Below are 14,566 nucleotides of genomic sequence, written 5' to 3' on the forward strand. Positions count from 1 at the left end.
TTGCACCAAGTAGATAATGTGGGGCGGTTCATATGCTGCGAATTTCGGATCTATGGCGAACAATGGCGGTTGCTTCATGTTACGCTTCCTGCGAACAGGCAAACAGTTTTTTTTAATGTAGGAGGTATTCTTGAATGTGAGTATCACGCTGTTTAGATGGGGAACATTTACTGCGTGTTTAGTCCTAATGATCACTCTGGATCGAACTGAAATAGCATCAGAAATACTGCGGTGATTTCTAGCATCGATAAAAAGGCGGCCTATCCGACAGCGACCTATCTGGACCGTCTTCCTGTTCCTATATCAGTATCAAAAGAAATTCGCATTCTCGTATAGATCGTATCTATACGTATTTTCGGCTCTTCTTCCCAGACGCATCTCGTGTTGCATCAACTTAGCCACTGCCTTTCTCTAATCAGAAAATGATTATTGTGTCTATTGGTGAAAGCAGGCGTCAGATATTCCTACCTTGGAGGCATCTTCGGAAGATTCGTGGTGGGGGTTTCAGAGAGTGGGTTAATCTAGCTTTCAGGAGTTGTTTTCTGAGGGGAATTAAATTACATGCAGATTGCAGGTTGTTTAGACAGCAACTGGAAGTGCAGCAATTAAGATTGGTTTTCTTAGATTCTACTTTTTGAAAGCTATATAGATAGATTAGCGGTAAACACCTCATAAACTTCATAACCTTCATTGTGAGGCTCCTGGTTTGTACTGCCACGCGATCGTTAGTTTGAAATCTCAGTTTCGAAAGTTAGACGCTGAATGCTGCATGGGCTGCCAGTCTCAGGATAGCACAACGGCAGTGACCACCCAAAAATAAGTTTAGGTGAAAATTGACCGGTTTATTTATCTTCTGTTTCCAGTTTTCTAGAGGAAGCAAATCTCTTGCACAAGCTGTAGAATAAATGAAAAGTAATACAACAACACAAATTCTGACCTTGTGCTTGAAGCCTCATGGCCTTAGCATACTTATGCGACATTAAAATCAACACAACCCAACACAACTGGTGCAATGCTTATTAATTTTGCTTGGAGTTCTTACCGACATGGCATCGACCCTTGCATTCCCCTGACATTTATTTGCTCGCTAGCCATCCTACATTCACATCAGAGATACACTGCTACCACCAGCTGACACGCCAGCTGTAGAGTTATCAAGATATGAAATCAGACAAGTCCATCCGTCATGGCACCATGCCCGCGCCCGCCGTTCTGCTTCACCCTCTCAGAACTTGGATGTGTCGGCCAGTGCATGGAGGACCACTTTCCTCTGCGCTCGTTCTCTCTACTCGAACAAAGGCTTTTACAGCGTGTACCATCATGCGACTGCTGTGAGAATTCGAACAGCGCCCTTCACGGTTCGGCGTCGTCCATCTGCCTCGCATTTGACATTGGTCACATTTTTCGGTTCAATCCGCACCAGGCAGCTGATTCGCTTCGCATAGCGCACTGTGGAGGTAGTCATGCTGCTGCAGGTGTCTATCCCGACGGCGGGTGCGCTCATAAAGAAAGACGACGAGCATTTCTAAAGAGGAAGCAATATAGGAAACCCCTGTTCTAGGCCCCACTAGCCCATTTATATATCGCTTGTTTTCTAAATATATTTCATGCAGAGTTATTTCAAGTGCAAAGGCTGCGGATTTGATGTCATAGTCAATTGTATCTCTTACAGTAAAAGCCGGCGCAGTGAAAAAGGCATTATTAAATGTTAATTAATGACAGAGAAGCCAGCTGATACGGCATGATACCGCGCAGGTGACACTCAGCTCTGTAGAGACGAGCCTTTGGAATAACTGCACTTGCCTTTCGGTGGCGGTTAAGATTCGCTAAATGCTTGTGATTTGTGACAGGACGGAAAGCGCCATAAGGAACAACGAGGTAGGCCTGCTGTCCGCTAGAGCATATAGCTGATGGCACGGTGAAGATTTGTCTCCATTTTTCAGGAGCTGCTCTAAGTGTGTTTGCTGTTTGCTGTCACTTGTAAGGCGGATCATATTCTATGCATCGATGTTCGGGAAAAAAAAGAGGGGTGGGTGCTATAGGCTCGAGTAAATACGTTAAGTTCGACCTGTCGATAAGCAAGAAGGAACCAAGTCGCAGCGTATCCTGATGTACGTTTTGGTTGGTAGCTGGCCCCACACTTCCGGTAAAGATTTTCCCTCGATCTGATTACCGCCAGAGAATTCCGCTGGGCACCGTCGGAAGCTCGGCCGGACCGAGCTTAGACAGATCGAAGCGGACTCGTTGATCGCGCCATCGATCCGCTTTTCCTGCAGGGCTCGGAGTTCGTTTTCTATCGAGACGTCCGCCGCCCGTGCGGTCTCATGAGACAAATTTGCACGTCTGTGTTACCAGCAGTACAGTTGGTTGGACGTTTTAGGCTGCACCTTTGTTTCTCTAGAAAAATATTTTTCAGAAACACCATGCTTTCTTTTCAGTTTGTTTGGCTGAAAGGAGTAAAAAGTACCCAGGTAGCACAAAGTGGGCTATGAAGGGTGGGCCCCGGTGGGCCCGATGTAGGCAATGCAGGACAGCCCCGGTGGGCTCAGTGTGGGTGCTGCAAGAGGGGCCGACGTAGGCCCGAAGCGGGCTGTCGACAAAGCCCCAATTGGCCCCACTAGGGGCCGATGCAGGCAGCCCTTGCGGGGCTGCCCACATTTTTCCGGCATTGTTAAAATAGCACATCCCGCCAACTCCCCGCGATGGTCCTACTTTGGACCGATTTGGACAGCCGCTTTGGAGGAACATTTTTTTTTTATTTCAGTTAGCCCCTCAGAAAATGACATAGGACCAATGCGGGTTCTATAGCGCTAGCCACACTTGGGCTTGCCCACATTATTCTCATAGGGGGCCGACGTAGGAAATTGATGGAAAGCCCTAGTCCAAGTTTTCCCAATCAATATTTAAGCACATAATTAAGTAATTACTTTATACATGTCTGCACTTTCTAAACAGCCACAATATTAAATTTTACAATAATTCATAACATTCATCTAGCCGAAATGACTCATGTACATCTTGTTCAGGCTATGGAGATGTGTGTTCTGAACAATAATATTGTACTGCGAGTTGCAGGCTGTCCAAAGCAACCACATAAGAGGCAACAGTTAGCAATCAGTTTGTTTTAGTACATGTAGCGCAATTTGCACCAGCGCGAGAACTAAAGCCATGTAAGTTTCTAATCGACTAAACATGGCCACAACTGTTATACAAATCATCTATAAAAGTAATTTAGGGCAACATCTAATGGAAATAAAAGTTGGAAACAATGATTACGCAATTGCACGCACGCCTTCTAGCCCCATTACGACCGATGTGGGACCTACAGCGGTTTTGTGTGGGCAGCCCCAATTGGGCTGGGTGTTGGTTTTGAACCTAAAGCCCACTTGCTATTGCACGTGCCTTCAAATTCCCCACAAGGGACCAATTTTGGTATCATGCGGGCCCTCCCGCCTTCCAGCCCCTTTGCGGCCCATGTGGGATATAAAGCAGTTTTATGTGGGCAGCCCCAATTGGGCTGGACGTTGTTTTTGAACCTAGAGCCCACCTGCTGTTGCACGGGCCTTCAAAGCCCCCACAAAGGACCGATTTTGGTACCATGCGGGTACGCCCGCCTTCCAGCCCCATTACAGCCTATGTGCGACCTAAAGCGGTTTAGCTAAGGCTGCCTCATTTGGGCTTCACGAGGGCTTGCCCAAATTGAGCCCTTATTCATTTTTCACCTGCCCTCAAGTAACCTACAAGGGGCCGATTTGGGCAGCATGTGGGTATGTCCGTTTTATTGCCCCACTACGGCCGATGTTGGTCCCACAAAGATTTAATGGGGGCGGCCTCACTTCGGATCTATGAGGGTTTTCCCATAAAAAGCCCACATTTAGGTTGGATTGCCCTCAAATATCCGGCAACGGACCCTTGTGGTCTGGATGCAGGAATGTGCTCTGCATTAGCCCTAGAAACGCCGCTATGGGACCCATGCCGGAGGAGCAGGGGCAAGCCCAAATGGGGCTTGCCCACATTTGCCCCATCGGGGACCGATGCAGGTTTTATGATGGTTGCCCCAGCCCCACTTGCCTACATCGGACCTACTGGGGCCCCACATTCTGTGCTACCTGGGTAGGGCTTTAAAGCGACAAAGTTTCAAACGAAATGTGCTTACGCAAAGTAGGACTCTCCTTTAGCTGCAGGAAATTCCATATCTAGCCAGTACGAAAAATAGTCCCATGCACTGTTTCTTACGCGAAGCCAGAACGAGCACAGCCCAAACATCCTGATGTGTAAAACACCACATTTATTAAGGCGAACCATCATAGGTTGCTTTATTTCAAGAATTTCGCAAATTCTTCTGTATCTGATAATTGCCCCTTTCGAAAACCTCAGCATACTTAACGACAAAACAGCTTGAACCACTATTTCTATGTTTAAACGCGAGAACTTTCAGTCTCTTTCACCTGTCTACCTTTTACAACCATTAAGCTTTCTGAATAAAAATATATTGTTCGTTTGCTGAGTCCGCCAAATAAACTGCTTATGTCGTCATATTTGGCCTTTTTATCCGAGCTACTGTGTTAGTATTCGTTATTTCATTTCTTTTGTGCAATACCGAAAAGCAGCGACTCCTCATATAAAACATAAGCGAAACTCCCCACGGAAGAGAAGTTCTTATGGACGGCAAATCCGGCGAATGCCTAACACACAAGCACCGAAGTCAAAATGGAGAAAAGATGTACGCAAGAAACAAGAGAGCAGTGCGGCCGCGACCGTAATGAGATGCGACAGCTCGCAGAGATTGAGACGCTGTATCGTGTTTCTGCCATCAAAGAGTCCCTGAGCCGCACTTTTATGCATGCCCCATTTTCTGTAGCAGCCAGGGCTCTCCCAATGCTGGCATCTGTTACATGAACCTGGATAAGAGATATAGCTGGAAGAAAATTTGCAGGCTATCTCGTCGACCGGGGACGGTGCAAGATTAAAATGTAAAGCAGGAAAGACGTCGCTCGTTTTTGTACGGCTCATTGATGGCAGTCGCGTACTGGTACAGGCGATGGCCTCTGGCTGCCCCACAATTATCACCCACTTCGTTCCCTTCGTTAAGACAGCGTGCATGGTTTCACTTTGGCAAAGTGCCTGCATTCATCAGCCACCGCTATCAGCGACACTTCTTAACCAGACAGCTTGCTCGGCTACCTAGGCCTTTCGCGCTTTACCTGCGTCCGCCTTCAGCCATCTGTGGTGATGGCCAGAGCGCTGCACTTTCCACCTTTCCCTTTGCTGATTTTCATTGACATTTTAGACTGAAAGGAAAATGCTTTTGCATTTCCACCACAGCAGTACGACTGACCTACCTTAAATCATTTTCTGCCGGCTATTTTTCTTAACGGTGGAATTAGGAGGCTTGCAGATAAAAAAAAGTTCGTTGGAGGTACTTAGATGTCTCGTAAGTGCGGTAAGGCGGAAGTCTTTCCAGCGACTCTTCGCACTCATGTGCCGCTTTTTCATCCATTTTCTTGTGTTTTTTTTTCCCATCTGGCCCATTTTTTCTTGCTTTTGCTCTTTTTACTTTTTTTATTTTTTGGCTCTGTTTTCCATTATTCTCATTTCGTTTTTTCAATTCGTTAATTTCCATGTCTTTTGCACACTTTTGACGTATCTTTACAATTTCGACGTTCGTTGCAGTTTTGTCTGCACACTATATGGGCATCCTTAACTATTTAGAGGTCTAATTAACGTTTTGGCTGTAATTAACTAAATATTCAACATCAGCAAAATTTTACACACAGGCCCATTTTGTTTCGCCCTCTACCTCATACAACCATTCTTTTACTCATCAATAAATTCATTTTCCGGCAATGACACTGCGACAACCTCCGAGTACACATAAATCCTGTCCACGCTAATGAGCCTTTAAAGACTTTCGCCTTAATATCGACCTTTGTTTTAAGCCTCAGGTTAACCGCGGTGTCGAGGTGATGGTCGTTATTTAGCAATTTAGTTATTCGGTCATGCGGGGTGCTGCCGGTGCATTGCCAGCAATAACGCTCACCGAACGAAAACATGTGGAAGATAGCTGATGCTGAGAGTTTCAAAGCTGATAGAGTCTTTCTTGTAACTGCTTTGTTTCACGCATTTTGTCTCTCAAAGCTGAAGTTAACGTGTTTCCGCGTTTACACCAGCCGCCTCTTCTACGCAGAAAAGAGCAGCAAACATTACAGGTCTCCTACAACATCCGTTGTGTGGAGCTTTGTTAAAGTTCTTACCCCTCAAGCAAAATTGATGGCTGCTCTCTCTTACAAGGTTGAGTGACTAGTCAATTTATGAAGTTCCTAAAAGAACTTCAATAAAATAAAGCTCTTGTTTAGTTAGTGAGTCATTTCGCTTTCACTCCTACCAAGCACACAATCAAGGTCTTACATTGCAAAAGGTGTGCAATTACATGGCTTTCTATTAGGGCTCGAGAGTGAAACTATCTGCGACTCCTGAATTGGCCCATTGCTCCTGAAGGCAGGTTTGAAAAGATTACTCTTCACAATCAGACTTCGTGGAACGAATCATAGGACTGCGGCTAAGACGACTAGGAACGCATTACATGTCCCACATAAAGGGCGCGGCCTCTGGCAGGTGACATGTCCGGGCACTGATTGGTGGGCGGTTTGTAAGACGTTACGAGACCAGATGATGTGGCCTAATTTGCAGGAGCTTCTAATTTGGAAAGCATTTTTGAAATGGGAATGGAACGGATCTTTGGTTCCCTATCCAGATCCGTTCTTCCTATGCTAAGGAGACGTACGCAAGAAACAAGAGGGCAGTGCGGCCGCGACCGTAATGAGATGCAAAAGCTCGCCGAGATTGAGACGCTCCTTTAGTTCGCGCTCCTTGACTAAAGCGGGGCTCTATATCTATGCTACTCCTGTCAACTTGTACAGCGTGCATTACCGTTCTCCTCGCTTAAGTGTCCCTATCAAGTGGTTGAAAGCAGTGCGATATGGCCAAACATTTATCATTGTGCGAATGAGTAAACATTTTGCAAAGTAATGCAATCTCAGTAACGCAAAGATTTCGCGTTTCCAGATGTAAGTATTCATTCTTAAGTGTTCTGAGGCATTCTCCAAAACAACGGCTACCGTCAACTAGGATGCCTGCTATGTCTACATATCCTACTACATGAAAATATTATAGAGGCTGTTTCACGTAACTTCAGTCCACAATTGTAAACATCGGGAGCGAAAACTGGGATAAACTAATGCTATATTGTTTGCTATCCTTTAGGGGTACTCAACGTATTTTATAATTCTACTTAAGCGATTTATGAACAGTAAATATACATATTAGTATTGTGTGCAGAAAGAGTGCGTTGTTTTAGGTTGTAGGGTGTATTTAATACTGTATGCTCGTAAGGAGTATTGTCACGTGTGGTGCCCAAATTGCCCCATTTAATCACGTTGTACGAGAGTGCCTGCTTTGCCCAGGGGGCACGTGTCGGATTAGGGATCCATAAAATACCAGAATGCTGAGCTCTTACCTCACACGCCCACCTTCACTGCACAGCCCGAGTTGGTAGATCCTGCCATTTCGACAGCGCAGGAAATAATTAACCGTTTTAGACCTCGTCAAGTAGGGCTTTCGCACTAAACGTTAAGCAGGACTTGATCAACGGTTACCATGTGCATCGCAGCTGTATGTTATTGCCTTTAGATATTGGAGAGGAACTAGTAATGATTTTCAGCTTCGAATTGCTTTGGATGCCGCACTAGAGACGTTGAACAAATCAGTGAAATATTACAAATATGCTGCTGCAACTATATAATAAGGACAGGTGAAAATATTTCAGTCTTCTGAGACTGCCGTTTCTTAAGCTTTAACCAGGGTGGTGGCCTTGAAGAGAAACTTCAAACCGTCCATGTCCGAAAATTCCGAGAACCCTTAACTATCCCCAGGAGCTTAGAGCCAGACGGCAAGTACTTCTAAAACTTTCAGACGAAGAATATTATATGTTTTTGGCGTCCACTCGATCGTCTGCAGCGTTGTGAACGGTTGACATTAATAGAGTTTTACAACCAAGTTCAGCAGCGATAGAGTCACTGCCGTGATAACATCAGTTAATGACTTCCAGATATCACTCCCGACATCGCTCTGCTTAACAGTGTCTAACGTCAGAAGGCCACACGATCAAGCTATATGAGGGACGCCGTAATTTAGGTCTCCCGGTGAATTTCCGCCACCCGAAGTTTTTTAACCTTTACTGACTTCGCTCCGCGCACGGTCGCTTTTCTTTTCGCCTCCATCGATAACTGGCCTCCACGACGGAGCTGGAACCCGCGTCTTCTGATTTAACAGTCAAATGCTCTGACCACTGATCCACTGCGGCGACATTCCTCTCTATATCCCGTCCATGATTGATGAACCGGAAGACTTTAACGTAACAGCGTTCAAGGCTCTTGCTGTAGAAGATAAGGCGTCGATGTTGTGAGCCCAAAGCCACCACTGTGCCCATGACAGGTTGTATTTTGCAGGTCACATGGTCGATTACTGATTGATTGTCTGATTTCTTGATTTCGCCAGGCCTCATGACATGACCGGGCTGGCAGGAACTGCCTACTCGAGCTTACGATTTTATGATGATGTGTACGCGCGAAATATTTAAGGCAGAAGTTAACAGATTAGTGTTTAGCTAGGCTAGTAAGAAAGTGAGTGCACGCGGACGAGCATCTGCAAGGAGAGCTTGCAGACAGGAGCCATGAATTTTGTCGCGTCATGCTGCTGAAGACGAAGCTTAGGTGTCGCAAAATATTTTTTTTTCAGGGCTCCTTAAATCATCAGAAAAGAGGGAGGGGGAGGGTGATAACTTTTGACGGTATACCTTAAGCTTTGCTTTCCCTCGCAGGCATGCTCGTTATTTGCGACCATCTGTGCCCTACTGCCGTCTTTCTTTCTTTCTTTCTTTCTTTCTTTCCTTCTTTCTTTCCTTCTTTCTTTCTTTTTCTTTCTTTCTTTCTTTCTTTCTTTCTTTCCTTCTTTCTTTCTTTCTTTCTTTCTCTCTCTCTCTCTCTCTCTCTCTCTCTTTCTTTCTCTTTCAAAAAATGAAAGAAGGAACTGCGACAAAAGGCGGTTAGGCCTGACGGAGTCACTGTTCCCCATACAGTTCACAGCAGCGCGCAACACGGAAAACATACGATAACAGAGCATTACAGCAAACGGGGTAATTAAACGTACTGGAGTAAAACCTAAAAAAAGAAACAGTGTACACTATACACTCAAAAAGAAACAACAGCATATGGCACACAATACACGGAAAAAAAAATTTGTACAGTAGGATAACATGATAAAAAAATTGCATTTGCCAAATACAAAACCAGACTAGAACAATAATTCGACTTCGGAGAGTATCAACTGCTTTTTTATGTCTCTTTTAAATCTGCGTTTAGAGAGATGGAACATTAAACATAGGGATGGGCTTTTGAGATTAGTTGGAGTCTGGTAATTAAGCTTCTGTTTACCGTAATTTTTCCTTGTTTTTGGGACGAGGTTTCTGTGTTGCCTGAGAGGTATTTAGTAGGAAATCGGTTAGGAGAGACGGAGAAAAGCATATTGCTATGGATATGCCGTAACAAGCGGTATGTGTAAACTCGGTTAGCTTGAAGTATATTATGTTTTGGTATAGAGGTGTTTTGGTATTATGTTTTGGTATAGTGAGAGACCGGAAAGCGTGGCGTGACATGGTCCATAGGGTCACGAAGAGTCGGACACGACTGAACGCCTGAACTGAACTGATAGAGGTGATGTTGATAAGTGTTCCGGTCTACCATGATAACCTCACAAGCTCGCACGCGAATGTAATCTTTCATTGGGTCCTGGGTTGTAGAGCGTATGTTTATAGAGGATATGAATCGGATTCTCTACGAAAACGTGTTAAAACGAGAGGAAGTATCCCCCAGAAAGCTAATCATGTCATCGGAGACATGGGAGGATAATGCCGCCAGCGAATCCGTCTTCTTGCTCGAATCAGAGGCCGCTTCTGAAAATAAACAACAGAATAAGACAAAAATGTAGCTTGCGCGATATTGTCGCATGATCGCGACAATATGAACGAAGGATAAACCCAAGAAAAGCACAACTCCATGCTTTACGGGAGACATAATAGGCTCTTTGCCGACAGAAATTTTTATAGAACCTTAAGACCCAGGATCTGTTGGTATTTTCGGCGAATTCATACTTTTCAACTTATACACAATAAAAAATTTAATGTCTCGGGTATAAATATGTGGTTTAGTTAATTTCATTCAACTTCTCCTAACCACCCACGCATTATAAAAATCAGCTGTGACCAATAATTAAGCCAGCAAGGAATAACAGCAGCGCTACCGAAAGTGACTGCGGATGCTTGATTTTAATAAAACGCGCCTGCGGTGGAGGCAATGGAGGTGGGCTTCTACTAGTTCTATCCAAATAACTTTCATAACTGTAAACTAGATATTATTCAGTATGATAACGGGCTTCTCGCGCCCGCCGAAAACACACATTGTAATGATTTTATGACAAAAGTATTTTCAGAATAAATTGTTTTTTCAGGATGCTTCAATATGTCGGCCCTTTAGCCTGCATTGTGTACAATTATCTACTGCGTGCCGAAATAGTGATTGGAATTTCACTTCACAAAGAGCTGGCTCAACGAAACTATACGAAACATGAAGCATCAGTTGGAGCATCGTTTGGTATACCCTTTATTACGGTATACCAAACGACCTCGAGTGTAATATTGAAAAAACATTAAAGTTACCCTGATTCACGCGAAAGTGTATGCGAAATAATTGAAAAATGAGAGGAATATCTAATTCCCAATGCTTACAAGATTTGCTAAGCTAATTGCTCATATGAGAACAAACACTCCTGAAACCCTCCCGATTTAGGTCATCCAAAAAACTAGAACACTTCACAACTGACGAGGTTTAAATGATTAGTTACGGGGCAAAGAAATGCTCAAAACTGATACCACCTTCACATAAATGCTCCAGGCATTTCGAGAAAGGATTCGCTTTAAACTTTGATAGCATGCAGATACTGCTCAATTCAATTGCAGAAAAGGCACTATAGCAAAGAAAGTAGTAAAGATTAGTAGCGCCTGCAATGCCACCACAGAGCTCCGTGGTAACACTGATAAAATTACAATGGGAATAGTACCAGGTAAGGATACGTTCTTGGCTAAACTTAACACCGCACGTTTAAAAGAACTAATCATAAATTTTGGCTGAGAAGAATGTATAATAGCATGTTCATAGAAAATACGCGAGTATTTTGCGAATTCTCGCAGGTGTTGCTTTGCTAAGTAAATTAAGAAAGGAATTCCAAATCATGATTCGGGGCACATGCCAGCGAAAGGGTGATGTGCGTAAAATTATCATGTAGACGCTCGAAGTATTGTTCAGAACTGTCGAGATGGAATAGCGCTTCACTACTGCCCGCGATGCATTGTAACAAGGGGGGGGGGGGGGGGGGGGGGGGGAATATATCTAGCTACGCCAGTTAGTGACCGCCGATCGACGCAGATCACGAGCGTGATATAATTAGTAAAGTGTAGTGAAGTGCATTTTAATGCTGTCATAACGTTAAAAAAAGAAGTTTGCCGCCATTCGTCGAGAGAGAAGATTTTAATATGCGTATCCTGCCAGTGCTCGCATACAGGATTAAAGCTTATAGACAAACCTGTATTAAGGGCAGCTCAGCCAGCTATGGAAAGGCAAATGATGTAATGTTAAAAGACAGGTAGATAGCAGAATGTATCAAATAATAAAGGCGACCTGACTATACGTTAGCTGAAGCTAAGAGCAGTAATGGGCATGGACAATGTATTTAATGTGGAGTAAAAATAGGCTCTGGTGGCTTAGGACAACGAAGTTGGTCCGATAGAAGGCGTGCGTATACCCAGGCGCGGCAGCAAATAGGGCGTGCGAATGAGACTAAGAAGTACGCACGAGGACTTGATGGATACCGAACAGAACACTGTTGCGCAGTGGCTGCAGAAAAGCTCACAATAATAATTGATATTATTAACAGCAAAGTACAAGCTTACGGAATATAGCCAAATCAAACACGCGAATGTTTCACACTGTCAGATAACCGCAGGAAGAAAAATACAGAAAATCTCGACAAAGCACACCTTATGCTAGTCTTTAGTGCAGTCAGCTCTCCTCGCCATTGACATGTGAACGGACCCCACTGAGTCTGAAAAGGAATTCCTCGGTTTATAAGATTAAAAATAAAAACGCTGGCCAATAACAAAAAGGTTATCAGCGCCTGGTGTCTCTGCACATTCTTGTCAAGCGAACCGCCTATATTCAACAGCTGCGTCACATCAAGAAACAGCTTCATGTCGAGTGCCACGGACTCGCAATGCCTAATTAGATGGATTGGACAGAAATTCTAGACATGCATACTTTAGGACACAGGCGCATTACTAAAATTTCACAATATAGATAAGTCATCAAGTGCCACTATATATAAGTCAGGGTAGAAAGACAGAAAGAAAATGCGTACATAGTATGAAAGAGCACTCAAGAGCACTCAAGTAAAGGCGAGCCTCAGTTCGCAAGCCGAGCCAATGTTTAAAAATGGGGGGTTGCTTTCGTCAGGCGACAAAGAAAAGTCCCCTTGTCGAAACTTTGGCTCGGCTTGGGAGCTGAGAACCCCCCCCCCCCCCCCTCAACCCTAGTTGAGTGCTCTTTCATATGTCGAAGTCAGTAATATAGACAAGCATGGCAGCTGCACTGAACATGAGTCAACTAATGCATTTAGTTAGTTACACAAAATACGATAGCAATTATCCTCACAGTTAGTGCACGCATGGATGCAGTGCCATGTACAAAAACAACTCTTGCTACTAATCTTTGATTTTTTTCTCTTGCTGCCGTTTTCAGTTTTTAAGATATATAACTTCAAATACCCTGTGTGAAAACATTTAGAAAGAAAGCATTATCGCTGCTGCAAGGACCTGAAGGTTAGCGCTGTAGAAAAAAAAAAACGTGTAGTAAAATTGGATGTGAAACCATCGTTAAATTGTATAGTCTTCCATTATTCGGTTCAGCACTTAATCTTATCCTACGATTTCTAGTATGAACGCATTCACTACCTAGCATCGTCCGACAACGTTAGTTCCCATTTGCGGATCTCTTTTTCTGGCCTGTGATCTGATCGTCGCCATGAAGCAACTCGTTTCGCCGCGCGCATTAATTAAGTATTAAAACCGTTGCAACTTCCCTTAACAGCAGGCCACGCTGAAAATTCTTCAGAACATAGCTCGACGAAATATAGCAGCTTCGCTGAAAAATTTGGTTATCTGAACCCAAATAAGAGGCACCTTGAAGATATGCTTACCTCATGAGAACGTGACACATTAGCTTAGGCGAAAAACGGTGTCTGTGGACACCGCGAAGAACAGGCGGAGTTCAAACTGCGCGCGCCTCTTCACGCTCCCCAAGGGGAAAAACGCTCAACACTCGTTACCACTCCGAATGAAGAGCAATGAAGAAAAGCTGAAAGCTCCAGTTTGCGGATCCGAACTCGCAGCAAGAGCCCGCGCCGCTCCAACCAGTGCGCGCTTCTCCCACTAGCTGCTGGTGTGTTGATTTCCGGGCGTCGGGCAGCCCATCTTTTGTCGCTGCCTGGCGCCGCCCGCCGGTGGCGGCGAGAAGCTCTGCCGCGCTGCACGGCTTTGCAACCTTTCGACGCTCGTAGGCGCCGGTGTTACGGTAGCTTTGTGTTATTTCGTCCGATATTCAATCGCTTTCACCGCCGTGCACAGGAACTGCACTTACAGCGTACGTCGTAATATCTGGCGCTTGCTGGCACTAGAAAGAAAACCGCCGTCACCGAGGTTAATTTGCTCTAAACACCAATAAACTACGGATCACTGACAGAAGGTTAGGAAAGAAGGAATGATGGTGAGGAAAGAAGGGGGCGTAGCCTATCGGGTTAGTCTTGCTTTTTTTCTGATCAACGACAGCTGATATACGCTCATTTACGGCTACCTGCTTCGAGTTAGGACTGCTTCGAGCCTTTCTCTTAGAAAATTGGGAAGCTAGCGGATTCGGTAACTAGGTTGTCCAGCTCATTGATGGAGAACTCTATTGTTCTTAGTTTCGAGACAGGAAATTATATTTTTTGCTCTGTCTGCAGAATTTTTGACTTTAGTAGACTATAGTGACTGCACGACTAATTTTCGAGCGAATATCACTATCTCAAAGGAACCTTCGCGCTTAGGTTACTTAGGTAAACTCCGAATGCAACGTACATGACTGCGGTAAAAACCTCAGATATGCTTGCCATCTCGTATCTGGCTGTTGCTCGAAGTTAGTCTCCTGCTCTTGTCTTCTTTTTTCGCAGGACAATTCACGTGCACGCGTTGTATTATTATGTTGCGCTTGTTTATTTATTTATTTATTTTTTTTTTTTGCGCACCAACATTCATAAGGTGCGAAGTGTTCTTGAGGGTTGTGATGACTGGGATGGTTGAGTGGCCATGATCCAGATCGGCTTCAAAAAAAGCATTTGATTGCGTCACTCACGAAATTTTATTTTA

At 44.5% G+C, this 14,566-nt stretch overlaps 1 long non-coding RNA gene across 1 annotated transcript; it reads right to left on the minus strand.

Annotated features, from left to right (window-relative positions):
• Nucleotides 1-9,886: 9,886 nt before the first annotated feature.
• On the minus strand, nt 9,887-13,586 carry LOC146191688 (uncharacterized). Its single transcript, XR_014706363.1, has 3 exons — nt 13,363-13,586; nt 12,149-12,213; nt 9,887-10,009 (listed from the first exon to the last, which is right to left on the minus strand). It is a non-coding gene; the product is annotated as an uncharacterized LOC146191688 (long non-coding RNA).
• Between the last annotated feature and the right edge of the window lie 980 nt (nt 13,587-14,566).

The sequence above is a fragment of the Amblyomma maculatum genome, chromosome 4, assembly GCF_055883805.1.
Source record: "Amblyomma maculatum isolate TAMU_Amacu chromosome 4, ASM5588380v1, whole genome shotgun sequence".
NCBI lineage: Eukaryota > Metazoa > Arthropoda > Arachnida > Ixodida > Ixodidae > Amblyomma > Amblyomma maculatum.